General features: G+C 50.0%; 1 pseudogene; it reads left to right on the top strand.

The window, feature by feature from the left end:
- Positions 1-22,194, top strand: part of LOC144252951 (phosphatidylinositol 4,5-bisphosphate 3-kinase catalytic subunit delta isoform-like) — a 34,081-nt pseudogene extending 11,887 nt beyond the window's left edge.
- The last annotated feature ends 2,076 nt before the right edge of the window (positions 22,195-24,270 follow it).

The raw sequence follows: 24,270 nt of genomic DNA, 5'->3' as shown, positions 1-24,270 counted from the left end.
TTGTCTCCTCCTAGCCCTCCCTGATCCTGAGGGAGGTAAGTCATCAGGCCTTCGCAGGAAGGTAGCTGGTCATTTCTGACACTCAGAGAACAGCTGGACATTTTAGGGTTTTTCACTTTTGGTTTCTGTCATGAGCCACTATTGTCAGAAGTCAAGAGTGGCAATAGGGCACCTGTGTGCTCCATCCCACCCCCACTGATGGCTTTACTTCCTCTTAAAGCACAGGACTTCAGGGTGGACTGTGGAAGAGTGGGAGAATTAATGCTAGAAGCCACAGTTTTGCTTCTTTTCAAAGCATGTGAAGGCAGGGACTCTTGGTCCAGGTCCTGCTCCTGCTGCTCTGCAGGGCAGGGAGTAGGGGTCCGGCAGATAGTAGGTGTCCGCTTCTCTCTGGGAGCAGGCTCAGGCATTCGTTCCCAGCACCCACTTGGCTTCTCCTTGGTGTATACCTGGATTAAGCTCCTCTGCTCTTGCAGCAGGGTCCTTAGAGCATCCTTCCAGGAACTGGGCTGGTAGCCCAGAGGCTCTAGCTTGGCCCCTGGGAAATGTGTTGTTTTAGCACATGCCTCTTCCAGTAGGTTTCTAAGGTTCTGCTTGCATCTCATACAGAAGCCATGTTTTAGGATTGTGGCTCTTAAGAAGCCCTCCCCATCCCACCTGCTGGGGTCCAGGCTGACTGTGCAGGTAGCTGTGCCCAGGGCCAGGGTTGGGAGAAGGGATAGATTCTTCTTCTAGAATTCACCCAGTTCGGTTGGAGCTCGGGTGTTTTGTCAGGCCTTTTCTTTCTTTCTCTGTTTCTTTCAACTCTTTGTGATCAGAGTATTTCCAGAAGTTCCCAAGGTGGAGAAACTAACACCACAAATTCAGTGAGCAGGTACCCCTCCCTCACATCCTTTCATTTCATCTCCAGGAAACAGGAATGAATTTTCCTTTAGATTGGGCTTTGAAAACAGATCCACATGGCCAGTCAAATTCTCAAGTTTCTCAATCTACTTTCTGCAGCTATCAACTGAAATTAGAACCCAGGCATGGCTCTGATCAATTACTTTCCTCTCAAAAAAACAAATAAAATTAACAAACAACTCTAAAAAATTTATGTGAGTCATCCATATGTACAGCCCTGTTCCAGGATCTGGAAATACCCCTGTGGTATGCTTTAGTACCACCAAAGTTAGCAATGGATGGCACTGGCAAAGGCCATGAGAAGGGCCAGTCATTCAAAATGGGAGTGGCATGCAAGAAGGGAAACAGGGGTGAAGAAGTTGCAGTTAGGCTAAAGTCCTGTAAGAGCTTGCACTGGAGGTTTCTGAGATTCTGTTTTATATGTGTTTTTTTTTTCTTTTTTTCCCCAACAAATAAGCAACTCAGAGTCAGGAAAGTGTGGAATGATGCTCATTGCCACCAAAGTACATTTGAGCTGCCAGGCAGCAGGGACTTTGCTAGTGGTCTTTCATGGCTCATTCTGGAGAGGTACGTTGGGGAAGAAAGCAGTGTTTTGGGGAAGGGAGGAGAAATATGTTTCTGAAGTTAAGAATTTAGAGAAGGTCCAACCTCCCTGACACTCTAGCCAAAGAAGGTCATCTTCATAGCAATAGCAGTCCCAAAAGAAGAAAATGACCCAAACTTCAGCAAACAAGTGAGGATGTGGACTAGACTTTAGGCAATTCTAAAGAAAAGGATGCAGCTGCCTGGAATGGATTTGTACCGAGGAGCTCCAGAGCCAGTTAGTGAGCTGCAGCCTTTGGCATTTGACTCATGCCAGTCATGCTCCTGTGATCATGATTAATTGAGAGGCTGAGGCAGGAGGATGACTTAAGCTGGAGAGTTTAAGACCAGCATGAGCAATGTAGTGAGACCCTTTCTCAAAAAAAAAAAATAAAACAAAATGCCTCCATAAGTAGAAGTAACCTTAACAGAAGGAAAAATGCTGCATCCTGATCAAAGAACAGATTTACCATGGACTTTTTCAAAAGCAAAAGAAACACTAAAACTATATGAAAATGGACAGATGTTTCAAATTCCAAGGAAAATGAATTTCAAACTCAGAATGTTTTCATCATTTAAGTAAAATAGTACATTAGATACAGGTTTAGTTGTGAATTTTCTTTGCTTTCTTTCTTCCTTTGTGTGTGTGTGTGTGTGTGTGTGTGTGTGTGTGAGAGAGAGAGAGAGAGAGAGAGAGAGAGAGAGAGAGAGAGAGAGAGAGAGAGAGAGAGATTGATGATTGATTGATTCTGGGGATTGAATCAGGTTGTTTTACTTCTAAGCCACATCCCCCAGCCTTTTTTTATTTTATTTTTGAGACAGGGTCTCACTGAATTGCCCAGACTGACCTTGAACTGGCATTCCACCCGCCTCAGCCTCCTGAGTTGCTGGATTATAAGTATGCACCACTGTGCCCAGTTAGATGTGCATTTTCAAAAACTCCAACGCTCTTTTCATCTCTTTGCAAGGAAGCCTTAGGAGGATGTTCTCTACTAACATCAGAGAGTAAATGAGGAAAGAAGTGGATGCAGTTTCTCTCATTTACATTAGGCCCAGCTGTTAAATGCTTTCTATGCATAGTTCAGCTATTAGTATGTTGAATAGTCTTGGGATAAGGCAGAAACAATAACACTATAGTAGGTTGTATTTATAACTAGATACATGGACCCAGATACTTATAAAGCAAAGAGGTTTATTGAGTTCACAGTTTTAGAACTTGAAAATTCAAGATGGGACAGCCCCATCAGTTTAACCTCTGGTGAGGGACTAATGGCAGATGGCATCACAGAAGAAGTGCATGTAAGAGGGAGAGAAAAAAAGAAAGAAAGCTGCAGGCCACCATTATGGGGAGGCACTGCGCTCATATTTTGTAACAACTCTTTCCTGAGAACTCACTCCAGGAGAACAGCATTCCCTTCAAGGCAGCACCACCATGACTTAAGGGCCTCACACCAGGACTCACCTCCTTTTTTTTTTTTTTTTTTTTTTTTTAAAGAGAGAGTGAGAGAGGAGAGAGAGAGAGAGAGAGAGAGAGAGAGAGAGAGAGAGAGAGAGAATTTTTAATATTTATTTTTTAGTTCTCGGCAGACACAACATCTTTGTTGGTATGTGGTGCTGAGGATCGAACCCGGGCCGCACGCATGCCAGGTGAGCACGCTACCGCTGAGCCACATCTCCAGCCCAGGACTCACCTCCTTTTTGTTGAGGGTATTGGAGGTTGAACTCAGGATCACTCTAGCACTAAGCTAAATCTCCAGCCCTTTATATTTTGAGAGAGTGTCTCACTAAGTTGCGAGGCTGGCCTCAAATTTGTGACCCTCCTGCCTCTGCCTCCAGAGTAGCTGGGATTAGAGGCATGTGACATTGCTCCCAGTTTAGGCCCCACCACTTAATATCACCACAGAGTACCAGGATTTCAGCACATAAGTTTGGGATAGACTGTATCCATAGCAAACACCTACCCACCATGGGAACTGCAAAATTTTGGCCTCTCTTATAGCCAGGACTTGTAGCCTGACCCAATTGATGAGATGTGTCTGTGTCACATTAAGGAAGTGAACAGGGCTGAGGAGGGTGATCTATCCTTGGCTCTGGAGTGGCAGCATTGACACACTGCAAGGCTGAGATCCTGGCACAGATGTGCCAGGGGTACAAACTGGAATCCAGAGTCTGTATGAAATAGTAGCAGTTTTGCCATGCACAGTGGTGTCCACTCAGTGCACCCCAGTCGTATGTCTTTTCTTGTTGCGCTTTGTGTTTTTCCTGGACTTGGCAATTCTCTCCACTTTTTATTTACTTTGTCTTCATTTTGCTAATTATGAATTTTTCCTCATACTGTTTTATTTTGTGGGGGGAGGGGGTCGCTTAACCACATACCTACCATTTTTTTTTGTATTTTATTTAGAGACTGGACTCCCTGAGTTACTTGGCATCTCACCGAAGCTGAGGCTGGCTTTGAACTCACCATCTTCCTACCAAAGCCTCCTGAGCCTCCAGGATTACAGGCTGGCACCACTTTTCCCAGGTCTTCCACATACTCTTCAACAGGATCATGATTTTTTTTATAATGCAGCAGATATTTCATCATCTTCAAACTCCTTCCCTGCTTAATGAGTGAAAGTCCACTTTTGTTTTTATTCTTCCAGTGTTGGGGATTGATCTCGGGGACACTGTACCACTGAGCTCCATCTTAGCACTTATTACTTCTGTAATTTTGAGACAGGATTTCCCCTGTATTGCTAAGGCTATCTTCAAACTTGTGATCCTCCTTCCTTAGCTTCCCCAGTAGCTGAGATTTCAGGTGTGTACCCTTGTGCCCAACTGTTACCACTTGATTCTTGATTGCAAATAAAGCTGCTATCTTGGGGCTGGGAAGTAGCTCAGCCTCCCATGCGTGAGACCACAAAACACAAGGCCTTGTGTTTAAGAATAGTAGTACATCTAGCCTAGACATATCCTTTAGGGGGGGCCCTGCACTATTTATTTCTCCTGACTTGTACTTGAGGTCAAGAAGTTGGTAAGGACAGTAGAAGTACAGCCTGCTGGGACATCTGCTCCTCTGCTTGTTGAAGTAGAGGATTCAGGTGTATTGGGCTTGTGGGGCAGAGTTCTTTCTTCCCCTGGTTAATCTCTCCCCTGTCTGTTTTTGCCTGGGGTTTTGCTGTCCTCTCCTGCTTCCATCCTGAACCCCCTTACTTCCACTTCTCTCACTGCAGCCAAAGCCATCTTTTTTGTAGAGGAACAAACAGGCCAAGTCTGACCCCTGCCTAAAATCCTCCCATGGGCTCCCGTTGCAGTTATAGCAAAGCCTGGAATCCTGGCTGTGGCACCAGGGCCCTGCAGGGTCACACGCTTGCTGTCATCTCCCCATTCCCAGACACCTGGCTTGGGGCCTTTGCACTCCCATCCTGCTGCCTGGAACCCTATGGTTACTCCCATGTCTTGGGTCTTTGTTAGCTTGTCTCTCATCAGGGCCTCACCTATTCAGTGTAACCTCCCCTGATGACCGTCTCCTGCCCACCCTTTCTCTTTTCCACATTCTAGGCATTTTCTTCTTTGAAATCATCTTGTTTATTCATTTCCTTCCTTTTAAAATTCGTCTGTTTCTGTTAGACTACAACTTCTCTAGGAGAAGGGGTGGTGCCTGTGCAGCGCCTACTGGGAAACTAGAAGGTGCTCACAGAAATGCCTGCTGAAGAACTGGGCCAAGGAGGAGGCCTCCCCCATACCTCTACTCCTGGGGTCTCCAGAAGGTTGTGGTGGTTGAAGGGTCTTTGTGCTTTTTCTGGTAGACAGAGCCAGATGGCAGTTTCTAGGACCTTCCTGGTGAATGTCTAGGAGTTCTGCTGGGAACTGGGCCCCAGGGCACAGCACCTTCTGACCCTGAAGTGCCCACTCACTTGTCCACAGAGGTTGGACAATGGGAAAAGTGTCAATTTCAGTTAATAAGGGCATCTATATATTGAACCCAGGTCAAGGAGCCGAGCCCAGACACTGCTGGCTCAGCATGGTGCAACAGGCTGGCCTCTGTGATCATCGGTCATGTACCTCACAAGTACCTCTGCAGGGTTTTCTCTTTCTCTTTGGTTGAGGAGGCTGTTGGTCTTGTATCCGCCCAGGTTGGGTTTGGGGTAGACACTTGGACTGTGTGCATTTCTGCCTTCTCGAGGTTTCTGTGACTGAGGCCCCTTTTCTCAGGTTAGTTGGGTTGTGAATTCTGGCTCTGGTATCCAGAAGGGAGATGATATCTTGTCATTGGGTTCAGTCTCATAGGCATGGTTCCTGTGCTTGAGCAGCTCATGGATACTCCATAGGCGACGTGTAGGGAACGTGGCACACATCGCCTGGGGTTCCCTCAGGGAGATGTTTGTCACACAAATGGGCAGGACACATCTTCACTTCTTTCTCAGTGCCTGTCCACTATGCCTGGAGGGACTCATGTTTCCCCTGGAAATCCATTGCCCAGAACATGTAACAGAAGGTCCCAAAGCCTGTCTTTACATCAGCAGAAGCTGGGCAGTGCTGCCTGGTCAGTTAGTCACATTTGAGATGGCCAGGGAAAAGCAGTAGAGTCTACCAGACTGGGAAGGTTCTGGCCCAGAGCCCTGGCAGAGGTGTAGGATAAAGAAAGGGAATCCCTCAGGTATCCTCGGCTCAGCCAGGCCACCAGCCAGTGGGGCTATCAGCCTAGAGGGGCAGTCAATGGTTGCAGCTTCAGCTGGCGGAAGGATCTTTAGTTGTGGGTATGTCCCTACTTGCCCTCCCTCAGAAGGCAAAGAAGTATTCCTGCTCCTGGCAGTGAGGCCCGTGGGCCACAGTGTGTTCCTTAAGATGTTTGTGGAAATTACTTTGCTGCCTCTGCAGGGCCCAGGTCAGACCCCCACATGTTCCTTAGGCTTGGGTTAGGAAAGAACAGCCAACAGGGATACTCCATGACACTGGAAGGGATGACAGGGTTTCCTGAGATGGATACCCACAAGAATCTCTGCTGTCCTTCAGCTGCCTTTTTGGACCTAGTGGCCAAGAGGTGAGAGGAACTGAGTCTGTGCTGTGCTACTTCCCTGATGCTCTCTGAATGTCAGGCTTGGACAGAACAGTCAGCTTGGGAAGACAGAGGCCTGGGAGGGAGGGATTGCTAAAGTTTCATCCTGGAATGATGCCACCCTTGCTCCTGGGGTGCCCCTGGCCTTCTTTGACCCTCTGTCTAGGCCATATCACCTGCTCCCATGGGTCTCCATTTGTCACATGCTGGCCCCAGATTAAATCTCTGCAACCCCACAGATGGCTCCCATGGGTTCTGCACAGGGTCACTGGGCCTCTGACAGGGGCACACCTTTCTTTACTGGTGTCAATCAGCAGTTCAGATTTTATCTGTCTGAGATGGACCACCTGTTGCCTCATCACCAGGGCTCTGTATCACCCTCTACTTCCCTGGGCATCCAATGACCACCAGCCCTGCAGACTCCCAGGCCCAAACCCTCGGCTATCCATGACTCCTCTCCACCTGAACCCTTTCCTCTTGGGAGCAGGTTGGATTCTGCTTGATATTCAGTGCTGGGTCAAGAAAACTCACTGATGCTCACCCACTGCCTCCTTGACTTGATTCTCATAAGTCCCTCCATAGCACTGCCAGTGGCTTTGTCTTGGATGAAAGTCACATCCCATCATTGATTTTCCAAAAAACCCTCCTAGGCCACCCATCTCACTAAAAGCAGAAACCCAGGTGCTGCCCTGTTCTCCAGGATGTGCAGGATTCCGACCCTCATGACCTTGAACCCCATCTCCACCACGTCTCCCCTCCACTCTCTGGCCCTCACTTCAGGTCCTCTCCATGGGGGTCTTTCCTAGCCTACTACATGCGGTACCCCTTCCCATCAGCTACTCTCCATAACAGCGTCATGTGGCACTGTCCTCCCCTACATTTGGGCCATGTGTGGACACTCTGCTTCCCTGCCTATTTGCTTGTGGACCAGTGTCTCCCTGTGGAGTGTGAGCTCTGTCAGGGCCATCACCACCCTATTCCCAGCTCCTCCTGCAATGCCTAGTACTTAATCAAGCTCCATACTTACTAGTGGAATTAAGGAATGTATCCAAGACTGAGTGATACATAAAAAGTTAAAAATCCAGTAATGCATGAATGCAAGTTATGAGATGAAACTATTAAAGATAGCCATGAGTTCTTGAATTCATAAATCAGGCAATTGTTCCTGGACAGGCATACAGAATGTGGCTTACTTTGAAAAATGCCAGGGGGGCTGGCAGCAAGCTCAGCGATGTGGCCAGCAAGAAAGTTTTCTGGAGACTAGGGAGGGGTTGTGGCACACTTTTAGACTCTGCAGGAGCTTGGTACCTGAAACATTCTTCTATGATTTGTCCCTACAGGCCTCTCTCCAGCCACACATTGCCACTACCTTTCCCAGTTATCACTTTGAAACTGTTTCCAGCCACTTTGGGCAAAGTTTGGAATTCTGAGCTAACCAGATGCTCTAGATGGGGTCTTCCATCAGTGACAGTGGTCAGGTGGACTGCCTGTTTGCCTCTAGATGGCAGTACAGAGGACACAGGTTGACTCACAGAGACAGGGCACCTTCCAAGCAAAGGACTTTGTAGACACTAGAAACTTCCAAAAGGAAATGTGGCTGCACTCATGGAAAGATACAGCAAGTGGCAGAAAACCCAACTGAAACTTCTCTGGAGAGAAGAGAGGGTGAGACGGGAAAGGAAGAAGGGACAAGCTGCAGACATGGCCAGGTCCAGGGACTCAGTGACATCCTCGTGCCCATGCTTGTGTTCTCCATTTCCATTTGGAGTTCTGCTTTCCTATGTTGGTCTCTTCTCAGTTTCTGCCCCTAAGTGCAGTGGACAGTTCCTAGAAGCTTCATGTCAATAGTATATCTTTCCTGCTACTCCAGAAGGAAGTCTGGACATTGAAACCTAGTCAATGGACTTGATATTCATATGCCCTTCCTGGGATTATTGGAGCCAGGGAGGTGACATCCAGGGATGGGTTGGGCCTGAGTTCCATTCCTGTGTCCCATCTGACCCACAGTTGAGGGGAAACTCTGACTTCTGATTGGCTGGGCCTGTGTCTCATGCCATCTTAGTGGCTAGGAGTGAAGTCAGCCCATCTGAACCATGTGGACCAATGTATGAGGCACTTGTGAAAAGTCTCCAGATAGAAAACCAAAATGCTTTCAACACCCAGAAGCCCCTCAGGCCCTCAGGCTGGGGTAACTCTGCTGCCAAGATAGATGAGTGGTTCTCCCTTGTCATTCTCCATGTGGTTGAAATCATGAGCACCTGGTTTTGGTTCCAGGATCCTTTTGTTCACCCTTCTGTCTATGAGATTCATTTACATTGTGGCATTGTGTCTGCCTTTGCAGAATATTCATCTTGCCTGTGATATAACATTATACTTGGAAAGAATAACTGCAGTTTATTTCCCCACCCTACTGCTGATGTGAGTTTGTCAAGGCTGTCCCAAGCAGTGATTTCACAGTCACTCTCACGTGTCTCTGGGCCCATCTGTTGAGGAGTGGATGTGTTGGTGCAGGGCACAGGTGTGTTTACCTTTCACAGATTCTGCCAGAGAGTTTTCCAAGGTGGTCATATCAGTTTGCATTCTTGGAAAGTTCTGAAGTCCCTGAATTTGCTGACATCTGTGAGAGAGAGAGAGAGAGTAATGGGTCTGGGCTTTGTCCAGAGCAGAGGGTTGAGGCTTTTTGGCTGATGAACTCTGAGTCCTGGGAACAGAGAGAGGGAAGGAGATCTGGCTTTCTCCTGTCCTGTCTCCTGTTCACTCTCTATCCTGCACAAGCCTTCATGGGTCTTCCACTTTTTCACTTTCTGTGGAATTATTTCCCTGCCACCTAGCTGGGGAAGTATGGTTGAAGACTTCACTTCCAGGGTACTGAGGGCAGGAGAGCAGGAGTGCATTTTCTCAGAACCCAGGCCTTTTGTTCAGAGCTCCTGGTAGGTCTTCCCTTGTGTGCTCATCTTGGCCTCACCAGATTAGGTGACCCAGTGTGTCCCACTGACTTCCCCACTTGGCCAAAGAACATATGGCATCATAGACAGATTCTCCAGGATTCCTGATAGTCCCCCAGGTTTTGAATAATAAAGGAATGCTTTTGCTTGGCCATTCTAAGAAAGAGGAACCTCAAATAGGATGTGGTTTCACAATCCAAGGAATCCTCTGCCAGCAGCAGTGCCCTAGAAGGACAAGGCAATGTGTGAATCACACTGCTCCAAGCCACTTCCACATCCCACCAGGGATGTCTGGCCCCAGCTGGCACTGCCACCAGAGAATATCACTCTTAAATTAAACATGTCTGTAGCTGGGCACCACTACACATGCTTCTCATCCCCACTACTCAGGAGGCTGAGGCAGGAGGATCGCAAGATTGCATTCAACCTGGGCTACATAGTGAAACACTCTCTCAAAACAAATGAAAACTGAATGTCCTTTCAAATACTTTCAAAAGTCATTTAAATACAGGAGCTGTGATGTTACAGTAGGTAGGGAAGTTGCATGGGATTGTTTTCCCTTTTTTTGTAGTGCTGGTGATAGAACCCAGGGTCTTGTGCATGCTAATTATCTCTAATACTGAGTGACCTCCTCCAAAAACATTGATGTATTTTATTGCATTAATAATAAAAAATTTTATTTACCAAAAAGAGATCATATACCAAGAGAAAAGATGACTCAGAGTAGGAAGAAAACATTTCCACTTCATTTAATCCACAAAGGAATAGAATGTAGAATATATAGATTCTATAAAGTAACAAGAATAAGATAAATAACCCCGCAGGGCACATGCCAAGGTTACAAGTAGGATTTCTGCAAAAGCTAAACGTTTTGTGAATTATCAGCGAAAAGCAATTTAAGCAAAGTAAGCCAATTTCATACCCATCAGATTGGCAAAAATGAGTAAGTTTGACAATAGCAAATGCTGAGGGTAATTTGGAGATCAAGCATGAGCTCACGATGGGCAGCACCACGTTGAGAAAAACATGGGGTACTTGAGCAAGTGAATGATGGATTTATACCTATCATAGGTTTCACTATATGGAACTCTTGGTCACTTGAAATGTAGATAGTGCACAATTGAGGAATGAACTTCAAAACTTTCTGTTTGTTTGGGAGGCAGCTCAGTAGTAAAGCAATTGTTTCACATGCACAAGGCCCTGGGTGCCATCCTCAGAATTGCACCTCATCCCATGCCCAAAATAACCCACAGTTTATTTAATTTACATTAATTGAAATTTAGAAATTGATACCTGGTCTTTATCAGAAAAGCTTTATTTGTTTGGGACAACTTGGGTTGGTGAATATTTTTAACCTATAAATAGTGTGAAAATTGAGTAGACAAAATAATTCTTGTGGTATTTGTTTGGGTTGGGCTGGGGATAGAACCCAGGGCCTTGAACATGTTAGGTAAGTGCTCTGTGGTGGCCATGATAGCATCTCGCTGATACACAATTTCCAGAGGAAAATTATTTGGTCTATGGCTCTGGGCCCGCTGTGAGGGAGGCAGATGTGTCCACCAGGGTGAGAGGCAGCCAAGTGCAGATAGTTATCTGGGGCAGTAGGAGCAGCAGCTACCTGGGCAGTGGGGGCCCTGTGGGAGGAGAACACCATGTGCCCAGCTGGGAGCCCTCAGCCCTGAGCCTCACATTGCCTGAGGCCCCCATACACTACTCTCAAGGACTCTCTGCCTTTGCTTCCTTTACATGTCACGTGGCCACAGAGAAATAACAAAGCAGAATGCCCCTGGGGATTGACTGTCTCATGGAATTCTGGACCCAGGAGGAGAAGAATCAGAGTGTGGTGGTTGACTTCCTTCTGCCCACAGGGATCTACTTGAGCTTTCCTGTGTCCCGCAATGCCAACCTCAGCACAATCAAGCAGGTACTGCCTGGTCTCCTGTCAGCCCTGGGAGCTCAGAAAGACAGAGGAATTGTTCCTCACACTTGAGAACCTCAGATATAAATTTTGAAAAATATACAATATCAAGAACTTGTATAAAATGGGTGGTTAAACTCCACTTACTATCCAAATTCAGCTTACCCCAAGGCAATGTGTTCCCATCCCTAGTTACCAGAGGACCAGCTACTAGCCTCAGTTGCCCTTAAGCCTCCAGTGCTGAAATGGAACTTTGAAAGTTTGACTCACATTATGCTGTCTGTCACTTTAGTGACCACAGTCTGCTCCCAGACACATACGGGCCTTGCAGGAATTTGTCTTTAAAACTGTTGCCAACATAGTGCCCATTATCCTTGGAAAGGGTCCTCAGGTTCATTGAATAAATTTGAGGATGAATTACTGAGTCAAAGCAATGAACATCTGCTTTGGTAGAAGCTGTCCTGTGACTTTCAATGGGGTTGTGCCACTTACAAACTCGGGTTTAATGGGTCATGCCTTGGACTGCCCGAGGGCAAGAATTTATTTCACAATTTTAAAAGCTATTATTGAGAACAAGAAAAAAATGATAGAATCAATGGATCACACTTGAGGGATTTTTTTTAATATCCTGGAAATTTTCTCTCTGCCTTCCTTCCATTCTTCCTTAAATTTTTCTACTTCAAAAGTAGCTGTGTGTGTCCCCAAATGTTCTGGTGGCTGAGTCAGGAGGATTGTAAGTTCAAAGCCAGCCTCAACAACGTAGTGAGATTCGAAGCAATTAAATGAGAACCTGTCACTAAAGAAAATATGAAAAAGGGCTGAGGGTATGGCTCTGTAGTTCAGTGTCCCTGAGTTCAATAATAATATTGGTCCATAAAATTTTGGAAAATAAGAATGAGAAGGAAGAGACCTGCCTGTGATCCTGCCATAGAAGACAGCCACAGGCACTACCTTAGCCATTTCCTGTTTTCTAACCACATTCTAACTAAATTCTGATTATGAACTTTCATGACTTGTTTTTCTGAGTGACTACAGTAACATCTTGTTCATATTCTAGTTCCTGTAAACATCATTATATGGTTCACTTGATGTGCTTACAGAACTTCAAACAGTGTGCCTAAAGTTGGAACACTACAGTAGCAGACTTGTCCCTGGAGTCCCATCTCTCACTTCATTGTGGTTTTGGTTTCTTCATATTTTTATTGATATGAAACTTTGTGGGCTATGTGTTATGTGTCACAGTGGTTCAGCTCTGCCATGGCTCAAGGCCACCATCGCCTTGGTGGGGTGAAAGCAGCCCTAGATAATGTGTCTAAGGCAGGCGTGGCTGCTCAGTCCCCAATCTCCACACATCAAGTGCTTCAGAGAGCACAGGGACAGGAAGCTTGCTGAGTAGCTGGTTGGTCCCAAGGGCCAAAGGGTTCCTAAGAGGTGATGTTAGGGTCTCTCTCTGCCCTCTATGTGGCTCATGCAGAGTGGGATGCCCAGACTAGAGGCCTCTGACTGCCTTCCAGCAGCTGTCATGGCCAGCAAGGCTGACCATAACCATTCCTCCCAGATGCTATGGCACGAAGCCCAGAATGAGCCCCTCTTCCACATGCTCAGTGACCCCAAGGCCTACGTGTTCACCTGTGTCAACCAGACCGCAGAGCAGCAGGAGCTAGAGGATGAGCAGCAGCGGCTGTGTGATGTCCGGCCCTTCCTGCCCATGCTGTGCTTGGTGACCCACGAGGGTGACCGCATGGAGAAGGTCATCAACTCACAGATCAGCCTCCTCATCGGCAAAGGTAGGGTTCACAGATCAGCCCCCACCTTGGCAAGGTAGGGCACACCTGGGTGGCTGGTGCCACATGCACCTGCACTGAGCCTGCTCCTGCCCTACAGGCCTCCACGAGTTCGATTGCCTGCAAGACCCAGAAGTGAATGACTTCCGCACTAAGATGGGCCAGTTCAGCGAGGAGGCAGCTGCCCGCCGGCAGCAGCTGGGCTGGGAGGCCTGGCTGCAATACAGTTTTCCCCTTCAGCTGGAGCCCTCCACCAGGAGCTGGGGGGACAGCAACACCTCTCAAATCTCCAACCCAGACCTGCTGGTCAATGTCAAATTTGAGGGCAGCAGGGTGAGCCCATAGCCTATGTCCTAGGGAGGCTGCCCCAGCTGTGGCACATGGGCTGCTGTGCCCATGGGGACCTTCCACTGATAAGACACTCCAGTGTCCCAGGCCCCCAAATTTCCCTTCACTCACTGGCATCACATGGCATTTTCCAGGTATGCAGGCATCCCACCAGGTAAGCTCACCAAGGCTGAATTGGTCCCTTAATTCACTGGACAAGTATTTCCTGGGTGTCTGCTGTTACTTTCACCAGTGAATGACCCAGGCCCTGCCCTTGTAGGGCTCACACTTGGGGATACCCAATAAAGGCAGGCATGTGGCCTTGCCCCTTTTCCCCAGAAGCCTATGGGCCTGAGAGCAGCATGCCAACCCTCCCTCCTCCCCACAGGAGAGCTTCACCATCCAGGTGTCCACCAAGGATGTGCCCCTAGCGCTGATGGCCTGTGCCCTCCAGAAGAAGGCCAAGATGTACCAGAACCTCACAATGGAGCAGCCTGAGGACTATGTGCTGCAGGTGAATGGGAGGCATGAGTACCTCTATGGCAGCTACCTGCTCTGTCAATTCAAGGTGAGGCCTGCAAGGAGCCCTCTGCACTCTGGGATCCCTACCACTCTAGAAGGGGCCAGCACAGGAGTGAGAGAGCCAGACTGTGGGTCTCTCTTGGTTCCAGGGAATGGATATACCACCCATTGACAGTTCAATCTTACACTCTCATCTCAGTACATATGCAGCTGCCTGCACAGTGGACAGACCCCCCACCTGACCATGGTGCACTCCTCTTCCATCCTTGCCATGAGGGATGAGCAGAGAAAACTGACCCCTCAGGTCCAGAAACCACACACCAAACCGCCCCCCATTCCCATGAAGAAGGTGAGATGATGTCCTCCCTTTTCTTACCGTTTTTCTCTTCCTACCTCCTTTTGGCCAATCCTAGAGCCTCTTGGGCAGCACCAGGGCTAGGTGTTGATCCAGGGGACTTTGGATGGTGCAGTCCTTTTGGAGAGTCAGGGCCTTGAGCTGACACCCAGGGTAGGGTCCTGTCTGAGCTACTGCAATCCCAGATTGCCTACTTCTCTGCAGATCTCAGGGGGGCTGGAGCCCCTGGGCCCCTGTGTGGCAGATTGGTAAAGGTTGGTGTTGGTGACAGGTTTCTGAACCTTGCCATAAATTTGGGACCTTCTCCCCCTCTCCCCAGCCTTTCAGTAGCCAGGGGAATGAGCTGGGATTTAAGCCCCTCTCCTCTCCTCTCTAGCCTTCCTCTGTGTCCCTGTGGTCACTGGGGCAGCCTTTCTGCATTGAGCTCATCCAGGGCAGCAGAATCAATGCTGATGAGCAGATGGGCTCAGGTACCAGGTGAGTGGACAGGTGTTTTTGTGTGTGTTTTTTTTTTCACAAACAGGGTGTGCTGTAGCCTGGAGGGGCATCAGAGAAAGAAGAGTGGGAGGGTGTCACACAAAAGTCACCTGGGCACATTACTCATTATCTCTGCCTGGATTGGCTGTGAACCACATCCAAACAATAAGAGGGGAGGGGAGCAGGCCAGCAGGCCAGGGAGGCCAATTAATGGAAACCTGGGCCAAGCAACTTGTGGGTATTTGACTTTGGTGGAGCTTGTGGAATCAGACACAGCCCATTGAAGTAGGAGGCCCAGTCAGAGATGTGTAAGGCACCATAGAAGCTGGCTGCAGCTGGGCTGAGGTGCTTCCAGGGGTTACCAACCCAGGGGTGCCCAGAGTCTGGGGGACGCTGCACATGGTTCCCCTGGAAGCTGAGCCCCCATGGGCTTGGGGGACAGTGCCCTGTTGTCTCTTCAAAAAGCACTTTCATGGCTCCTCTGCACTTAGAACCACCTGCAGAGGTGGATTTATTGTCCCACTTCTGGGAGGTGATGCCTGTCTGGGTCCACAGAGCATAGCATGTCTTGTCTGGGTCTCTTTTTTTTTGGCATTACTTTACAATCTGGGAAGGGTTTGTGTCTGCAGGAGTCACGGAGGATTGGGTGGGAGCTGCTCTGGGGATGGGCTGGCAGGTTGGAACTGAAACAGGTACACTGGAGACTGGAGCCACATGGGGCTCAGAAGATGCTAAGCATGAAGGTAGCCAGAGCTGTTAGAAGCAGAAGGGACCCTGGAACTTCTGAACCCTGATGAGGTTCTGAGTTGACCCACAGAGTCAAGTGTACTGAGACTGGCTTGCCCCAGCGCATCCTGGGGTACCAATGCCGCAAGACACCTGTACCACTGAGCTGCCAGCCTACACACTGCTGGACCACTCTCAATGCAAGAAGAAGATTTGGACCCCTGTGTAAATGGGGACCTTCAAGGAGAGGATTGGAACTTTAGATGGGGTTGGGCCTTTACTCCCTCATCCATGCCCTGTACCCCTTCCCCAGCTGGTGGTGCAGGCTGGGCTCTTCCATGGCAATGAGATGCTGTGCAAGACGATGTCCAGCTTGGAGGTGAGCATGTGCTCAGAGCCCATGTGGAAGCAGCATCTGGAGTTTGACATCCACATCTGTGACCTGCCGCGCATGGCCCGGCTCTGCTTTGCACTCTATGTGGTGATGGAGAAGGCCAAGAAGGTGCACTCTAGCAAGAAAAAACCCAAGAAGGAGGTGGGTTGGGCTGACTGGGAAAGGCCCAGGCCTCAGACACCCAGTGAAACCCCTTACTGGGGCCTCTTGCCATCCTGCTCCCACAGGCAGGCACCCTGAGAACAGGTTCCTGGGAGAGCCTGGGGACCCCAGTCTCTCTGCCTTCCCTAGTCTGGCTCCTTAGTCTGGCTTCCTGTGCTGCCTGAGTAACAGCTCATGAGTTGCCTGACATGAAATATCTAGCCCAGACCTGCGGTCCTTAGGGGTCCTGGAGGCAGCTCCCTTGGTGGAAGGACAGTGTTCTCAGGGGGACAGAAATGATGAGTGAGTGGCTGCCTGGGGAGAGTGTGGCTGGGCCCCAAGTCACTAGACCCAGGATGTGACTTGCCCCTTGTCCTGGGCCAGCTATGGGACTGGTGAGCTTACTCAAGTGCCTCTGGATGCTGGGTGTGAAGATGCAGGCAGCCAGGAAGGGATCTTTCTGGCTTAATTACTGAAACTCTGATAGGAAAGAGATAGCGGGTCCTTCCCCTCCTCCTGGGTCTAACTTGGAGACCTTCCATGCAGTCTGGATCTTCTCTCCTGCTTGGCCTGGAGACTGGTTCCATTCTGCATATGAACAAGAAGAGGCTCACTCTGATCTGTAGTATCCTTCTCCAGGACTGCCCAATCGCCTGGGTCAACCTCATGCTGTTTGACTACAAGGACCAGCTCAAGACTGGGGAGCTCTGCCTCTATATGTGGCCCTCTGTCCCAGGTGGACCCAGGCCCAGCAGGGAGAGGCTCTTGGAGGGTAAGGCATCCAGAACTGGTTCCCCTACAACTACATCTCTCCCTGCCTTCAGATGAGAAAGGAGACCTGCTGAACCCCATGGGTACCGTGCATAGCAATCCCAACACAGAGAGTGCTGTCACCCTGGTCATCTACCTGCCCGAGGTGGCCCCTCACCCTATGTACTACCCTGCCCTGGAGAAGGTCAGTGAGGTCCTTCTTGGAAGCTGAGCGCTAACCAGGAGCTTTCCTGGAGCTCCTCAGACGGGGTCCCTGGCCACCCCAGGCTTTGCCCATTTCTGGGGGCTAGGTTATCATGCTGACTTGAGGCGTTCCGGTAGCTATGTGGCCCACCAGGGGATGTTGGTGATGTCTGATGACATTTTGCTGTCACAGCCGATGGGAGAGGTACTACTGGCCTGATGCAGGCTGAGCCTGGAGATGCTACTGAATGCCCTGCAGTATGCAGGAGGGCTCCCACCAGCAAGAGTGGTTGGCACTAGTGCTGAGGTGTAGACGCCCTGCCTAGAGCCCTGCCAGTGCTGGCCCAGGCCTGGGGAGCTCACAGCAGGTACACTTGTTGCAGATTCTAGAGCTGGGACGTCACGGGGAGCATGGGCCTACTACCAAGGAGGAGGTGAGCTGGGGTGCTGGTGGGGCATGGAGCCAGGTGCTGGGCTGGAGGCCTCAGTCTGCCTGCGCCCCTTAGAAGCTGCAGCTGCAGGGAATCCTGGAGCAGCGGGGGTTGGGAGAGCTGTATGAGCATGAGAAGGACCTGGTGTGGAAGATGCGGCATGAAGTGCAGGAGCACTTCCCAGAGGCTCTGGCCCACCTGCTGCTCGTGACCAAGTGGAACAAGCACGAGGATGTGGCCCAGGTGGGTGGAGAGGGGCACCAGGGGCACAGCTGGAGTAGAGAGATAGCAGTGGGCCCCCCACCACCTGACTGCAAAGCGTCCTCCAGATGCTCTACCTGCTGTGCTCCTGGCCCGAGCTTCCTGTCCTGAATGCCCTGGAGCTGCTGGACTTCAGCTTCCCTGACTGCCACGTGGGCTCCTTTGCCATCAGGTCCTTGCAGAAACTGACGTGAGTCCCAGCTGGGCACTGAGGCCCACATGCTGCCAGTTCCTCACTAAGACATCTTGCCCTGGCAACCTGGAAGTGGGTGCTGGGTGGAGATGAGCTTAGGCTGGCCTCACCCTCTTTCCAGTCACCTGCCAGCTGGAGACCTCTTTCCTGAGTTTCAGAACCCCAGACTCAACCAGCCTTCCTCCCCTACAGGGACGACAAGCTTCTCCAGTGCTTGCTGCAGCTGGTGCAGGTCCTCAAGTACAAGTCCTACCTGGACTGCGAACTGACCCAATTCTTGTTGGACCGGGCTCTGGCCAATGGAAAGATTGGCCACTTCCTATTCTGGCATCTTCGGTAGCTGGATGCACCCCTGCTGATTCCTTGGAAACCTAGAAAAGCCATGGGGGATGAGGGTCTCCTGCTGACCTCATGTTTACTGGGCTGAGGAGGGGCTATGTGCCACTCCTGGCCATTCTCAGCCCCATCTTCTCCCTCCAGCTCTGAGATGCATGTGCCGTCCGTGGCCTTGCGTTTTGGCCTCATCATGGAGGCCTACTTCAGGGGCAGCACCCACCACATGAAGGTGCTGATGAAGCAGGTGAGGCTCAGAGTGCCTGTGCCTGAGGCGGGCTCCCCTTCCAGGCCCCTTCACAGTCATACTCCTGGTTCTGGCTCAGGCTCATGTGCACTGCTGCTACTCCATTCTGCCCACCAGGCAGAAGCACTGAGCAAGCTGAAGGCCCTGAGCGACTTTGTGAAGGTGAGCTCCCAGAAGACCACCAAGCCCCAAACTAAGGAGCTGATGCACTTGTACATGCGCCAGGATACTTATCTAGAAGCCCTTTCACACTTGCAGTCCCCATTGGACCCCAGCACGATGCTGGCAGAAGTCTGGTGAGCCCCAGGCCTAGCCCCACCTGGAGCCAGGCCCTAAGCCCCCTCCCCACCCTAAGCCCCCAACCGCCCAGGGCAACACGGCCCTCTACCTGCAGTGTGGAAAGGTGCACCTTCATGGACTCCAAGATGAAACCCCTGTGGATCATGTACAGCAGTGAGGAGGCAGGCAGTGGTGACAGCATTGGCATCATCTTTAAGAACAGGGATGGTGAGCCAGGCTGGGCAGGGGACATGCTGAGGCCTTGGCCTTCTCACCTAGGCCAATACTATTCTGTGGTAGGGCCCCAGGGGGTTCCCTGAGAAGACAGAGCTCAGATACTCTGAGCCTTGCATGGGTGTATAACCCACTAGAAACTCCTGCCCTTCCAGACCTCCGCCAGGACATGCTGACTCTGCAGATGATCCAGCTCATGGACGCCCTGTGGAAGCAGGAGGGCCTGGACCTAAGGTGGGGCCTCTATCCACCACCTGTTTGTTTGGGTCTGTAACAGGCCTCAGAGCCTGCTCCTGGAGGAGTTCCTGGTCTAAACTGACACCTCCCTGTTGGATGTGAGAGCGGCTGTTCTTACAAGAGGGGTAGGGGAGCTGGAGGGGTTTGGGTAAGGCCATTCCTGGTGCTCAGCTCCTATTTCCTGGCTTCCTACCCCTTGGGGAGCAGTGCCACCTTCTTCCAAGCCCACTGACTCATTCTCTTCAGAGCAAACATGAGCCCAGCCAAGGTGTGCTCTGCAACTTGGGTGCCAGTTCTGTGTCTCTAAGGCACCTTCCCCAGAGCCCCACACCCCATCTGGCATCCTTAGGAATTTTAGCAGTATTCCCTGTGGTTTTGTTGGGTGCCTCAATTTCCAGGGGGTTCCAGTAGCCCCAGAGAATGTCCTTAACCATAGTGTCTGCCTGTGCCTCTTCTCATGTGCTAGGATGACCCCCTATGGCTGCCTTCCCACTGGTGACTGCATGGGCCTCATTGAGGCGGTGCAGCACTCGGACACCATTGCCAACATCCAGCTGAACCAGAGCAACCTGGCTGCCATGGCTGCCTTCAACAAGGATGCCCTGCTCAACTGGCTCAAGTCCAAGAACCCTGGGTAGGCTTTCTTATTCCTGGGAGAGGCTCTATAGAGTGAAAGGTGAGGGAAGGCCTGTGACAGTTTCCATGGCTGCTTGGCTCAGCTGAGCACTGGCCCACATCTGATTTGGGGTAGGACAGAGAAGGTCACTGTTCCTGGGTGTCCATTTTTCATGGCTGTGTTATGCTACTCAACTCTTTGGGCGTTAAAACCACCACTGTGTTTAGTCACAAATATACAGCTTGAGTGGGTTCTGCTGTGGTTTGAAATAGCTGGTGCTATGGCTAGCATCTGTGATATTGCCTGAGCCCAGAGCTTCTACCAAGGGGCCAGTCACACACCTAGGGACTTGGCTGTCAGTTGTGCCTCTTTATGCAGCCTCTCTTCATCTAATACATAGACCTTGGCTTCTCTGAATGGTATTGTGTGGAAGAAGGGGGCAATTTCAAGCTGGGCATGGTGACCTATGCTCCAGAATAATGCCCTCCTTGTTGATTAACACAAGGCCAGATTCAAGAGGAGGGAAAATATAAGGAGCCCTGGTTTTCAATCTTCCCCACCCAGAGAAGCCCTGGATCGAGCCATTGAGGATTTCACCCTCTCTTGTGCTGGCTACTGTGTGGCTACATATGTGCTGGGCATCGGTGACCGGCACAGTGACAACATCATGATCCGTGAGAATGGGCAGGTAAGGGGCACTGTGTTCAGCTGCCCAGTGAGCTTGTCTTACATCCCTGGCCCAGTGGCCTCTCTGACCTACCCATACCTCCCAGAAGAGTGTCCCAAGTCCTGCTGACTTCCTCTAACTGGAACCTCTCTTTGTGAAGCCTATTCTCCCTGCCCTTCCCTCCCCTCAGCTATTTCACACTGACTTTGGCCACATTCTGGGGAATTTCAAGACCAAGTTTGGAATCAACCGTGAGCGAGTCCCATTCATCCTCACCCATGACTTTGTCCACGTGATTCAGCAGGGCAATACTAGTAATAATGAGAAATTTGAAAGGTGAGGGTGCCCAGGGCCCCAGTGAGGGGACAGTGTCCAGCCAGGGGCAGGGATGGGGACATAACCCTCAGGCTAACTCCTGCCTCCACCCTGGGGGTGCTGCCTTCTCTGCAGGTGCACCCCAATCCAAGAGTACCCTGTTGGGCAGTGCAAACAGGAGGTCCATGAGAGGTGTAGTAGGCAGGTCCAGGCCAGGGGCAGACACTCAGGGGCAGGTGCTGGCTGGATGCAGAACCCCTGCTTGTTTGGGGCTGGGGATGGCAGGGAGGACCCAGGGATTTATCTATTTCCTCCACCTCTGCAGGTTTCGAGGCTACTGTGAACAGGCCTACAGCATTCTGCGGCGCCATGGGCTCCTCATCCTCCAACTCTTTGCTCTGATGCAGGCAGCAGGCCTGCCTGAGCTAAGCTCCTCCAATGACATCCACTATTTGAAGGTATGCCAGCACAGGACCACACCAGACTGGAGGCCAGGGTCTACCACAAACTTCACAAGGCCTGCCTGAATGTCTACAGCTGTGGAGGAGCCTGCCTTCCCTATGTATAGTATAAAAAATGAGCTTGGCAGAGCTCATCCTGGTCAGAGTGCATCTTGCCCGAACAGCTCAGGGACCTAGGAGATTCACCTCTCAGATGGCGGCCCTCATGCCATCCCAGGCCCAGCAGTGCAGTATGGTGGGAAGTGGCCAGAATGTTGCACTTCCTGGGCCTATTCCCGCCCAGTTGCAGGTGAACTGTGATCTTGTTTGGTCATACCATGTGTCCTCAGTATCTTTCATGCATGAGATAAAGTCTCTTGTAGGTTGCAAGACACTTTGCATTCCTGTCTTTTCAGTTAGTGAGAGGCAGAGTGGGAGGGGGTGTATTCCCTAAAGCTTCTCCTGCCCTTCTCTCAGCTAAGGTGAGGCTGCCTGACCCTCTGCTTGCAGTTCTTTTAGGAAGGAATTTCAACAACCCGAGGGTGCAGGAGTATAGGGAGGCAGAAGGGATTGCAGATGCAGCAGGGTCAGGATCCCTGAATGTTGATGCAGTTGTGATGATTCTGTCCCAGGACACCCTGGCGCTGGGGAAGACGGAGGAGGAGGGGCTGAAGCACTTCAGGGTGAAGTTCAATGAAGCCCTGAGGGAGAGCTGGAAGACCAAAGTGAACTGGCTGGCACACAACCTGACCAAAGACAACCGGCAATAGTGGCCACCTCTGAGCTGCCACAGGCTGACAAACCTGTCTGAGGACAGCTACCCTTGGTTGTCCTAGATGGGGCCTACACCTGAACTACACCTCATGGGAAAGAACAACACAATTACATTTTGTTTACACTAGTTATTTAGACAGACAGGAAATGTTTCAAGATGATGGGGAAATGTGATGGACATTATTATCCAAAGTAGATGTACAAAGACACAAATTTGTGAAAATATACTTTGTATAAAACAAGAGATAGGAAAAATTGTGTTTTATTTGTGTAATAAGAATTATAATATGTTCCACTGTCATACATGTATAAAAAAAACTATAATAAAGAACCAAACAGCCAGGGCTGGGGTTGTAAGCTCAGTAGTAGAGTGCTTGCCTCGCACGTGTGAAGCGCTGGTTTTTATCTTCAGCACCACATAAAAATAAATTAAAATAAAGGTATTTTTCCATCTACAAGTAAAAAATAACAAAAAGAACAAAACACCATAAATGCAAATGCATCCTAGTGCAGAGGACGGGTGCTGCACTGAGTCCAAGCACGGTGCGTTGGGCACCATGAGGTTGTACCTTGCTCTTGTCTTAGGATGGGCATTCCAGGTCTTCCAGCTGGTGGATCTTGCCCAGCAAAGACTCACTTCCTCTTGGGGAAGCCTTATTCCCAGGCTCTCCACCTAGCAGTTACTTGGCCTCCTGTCCACTTAGGACACCTCAATCCCCAGATCACCTTCTGCCACCTGTGTGGCCCACCCTGCGTGTTCTCCATTGACCAAGTCCTGGGAAGCTCCCAAAGAAGCCAGGGCACCCCATAGCCACAGAGATGCTTGCTCTTCACTGCTAAAGTGACTCTCAGGTAGAGGATGCCCTCACCTCTTTCACCTTCATGTAAGAAAATAATACCACTCTATTTACTGAACCTCTACAGCTGCAGAGGAGCCTGCCTCCCCTATGTGTAGTATAAAAAATGAGCTTGGCAGAGCTCCTCCTGGTCAGGGTGAAAGGTCAGAGAGGGTCTGTGTGGTGATGTGTGAATAGGCTCCCTGCTCTGGAAGGTTTAAGGGAGGGATGGGGCTTGATGTCCCCCAGGGCTCACCTTTGAAGAACCATCTGGGAATAATCTTGGGCCACGTGAGGTGGGGTCTTTCTATCTGAGGGCACTTACTCTGAGATAGTCCAAGTTTAGCCTCAGTAATCCCAAAGGGCTACACAAGAGAAACTGTCCCTACCGCAGGATCCTGTGCCTCTTTCAGCTTTCTGAAGCCCACTGTAGTGAAGCATCCAGGACTTGGGCTTTTAGAAACCCACAGTGGGATGGGGCCAGAGCTCAGTCATAGAGCATGTGCTGAGTGTGCATGAGGCCCTGGGTTTGATCTCTAGCAGTGTAAACAAAAAAAATGTGAAGAAGCTCCTGATAATCCTGATGCACATTTAGTTCATTCAGGACCTTCTGGGCTCACTGCTGATCTCTCAGGTGTCTCCCAAGACTCAGCAGAGCCAGCAGACTCTGGCCCTTAGCATGAGAGGTGCACAGCTTAAAAGGAATGCCAGATGCCAGCTCTCTGCATTTTCAATAGCTGTTGTGCCACCAGAGCACCTGTCTCATCTGCAGTAGCCAGAGATGACACTTTTGTTCCCAAATAAATGCTGAATTTAATCAGGCCACCTGCCTCCTTTACAGTATGAAAAACCACACACATGTCTATGTATTATGCTTCAAGGCGTGGGCTACAGACCTTGCACAACCTCAGTGATTTCTGGGTGTATGGTCTGTTGCCCAGTGATAACAGCTTCTATTTGTTTTCAATCATTTCATGTTGCATGTTAAATATCACTGATGTGGATTGAGTCTGCTGTCTTTTTTCACAAGACAGAAAGGCAAGTGGAAAGAAATTAAAGCCTTTCTATGGTCTTATGTTCTTGGCTCAAAAGGAAAACAAAGTTTAAACAAGGCAATAAACAGGCATCGCTCCAGCTGAATTTAGAACCAGAACTTTACTGTAGTGTACACACTTTCCCACCTAGCATCAATACATGCATCTGAGCAGGAACACCAAGGCACTACAGACCATAAGAGGACATCCCTCTCTGTTAGCTTCTACCACTGTCTAGACGGCATCTACACAGACTGCATGTGGATGGGCAGCCACACAACAGCACAGCCATCCTTAAGACTGG

Source organism: Urocitellus parryii, unplaced genomic scaffold, assembly GCF_045843805.1.
Source record: "Urocitellus parryii isolate mUroPar1 unplaced genomic scaffold, mUroPar1.hap1 Scaffold_71, whole genome shotgun sequence".
In the NCBI taxonomy this organism is placed as follows: domain Eukaryota; kingdom Metazoa; phylum Chordata; class Mammalia; order Rodentia; family Sciuridae; genus Urocitellus; species Urocitellus parryii.
The sequence above is the reverse complement of the archived record's forward strand: the minus strand, read 5'-3'. Positions and strand labels throughout refer to the sequence as shown.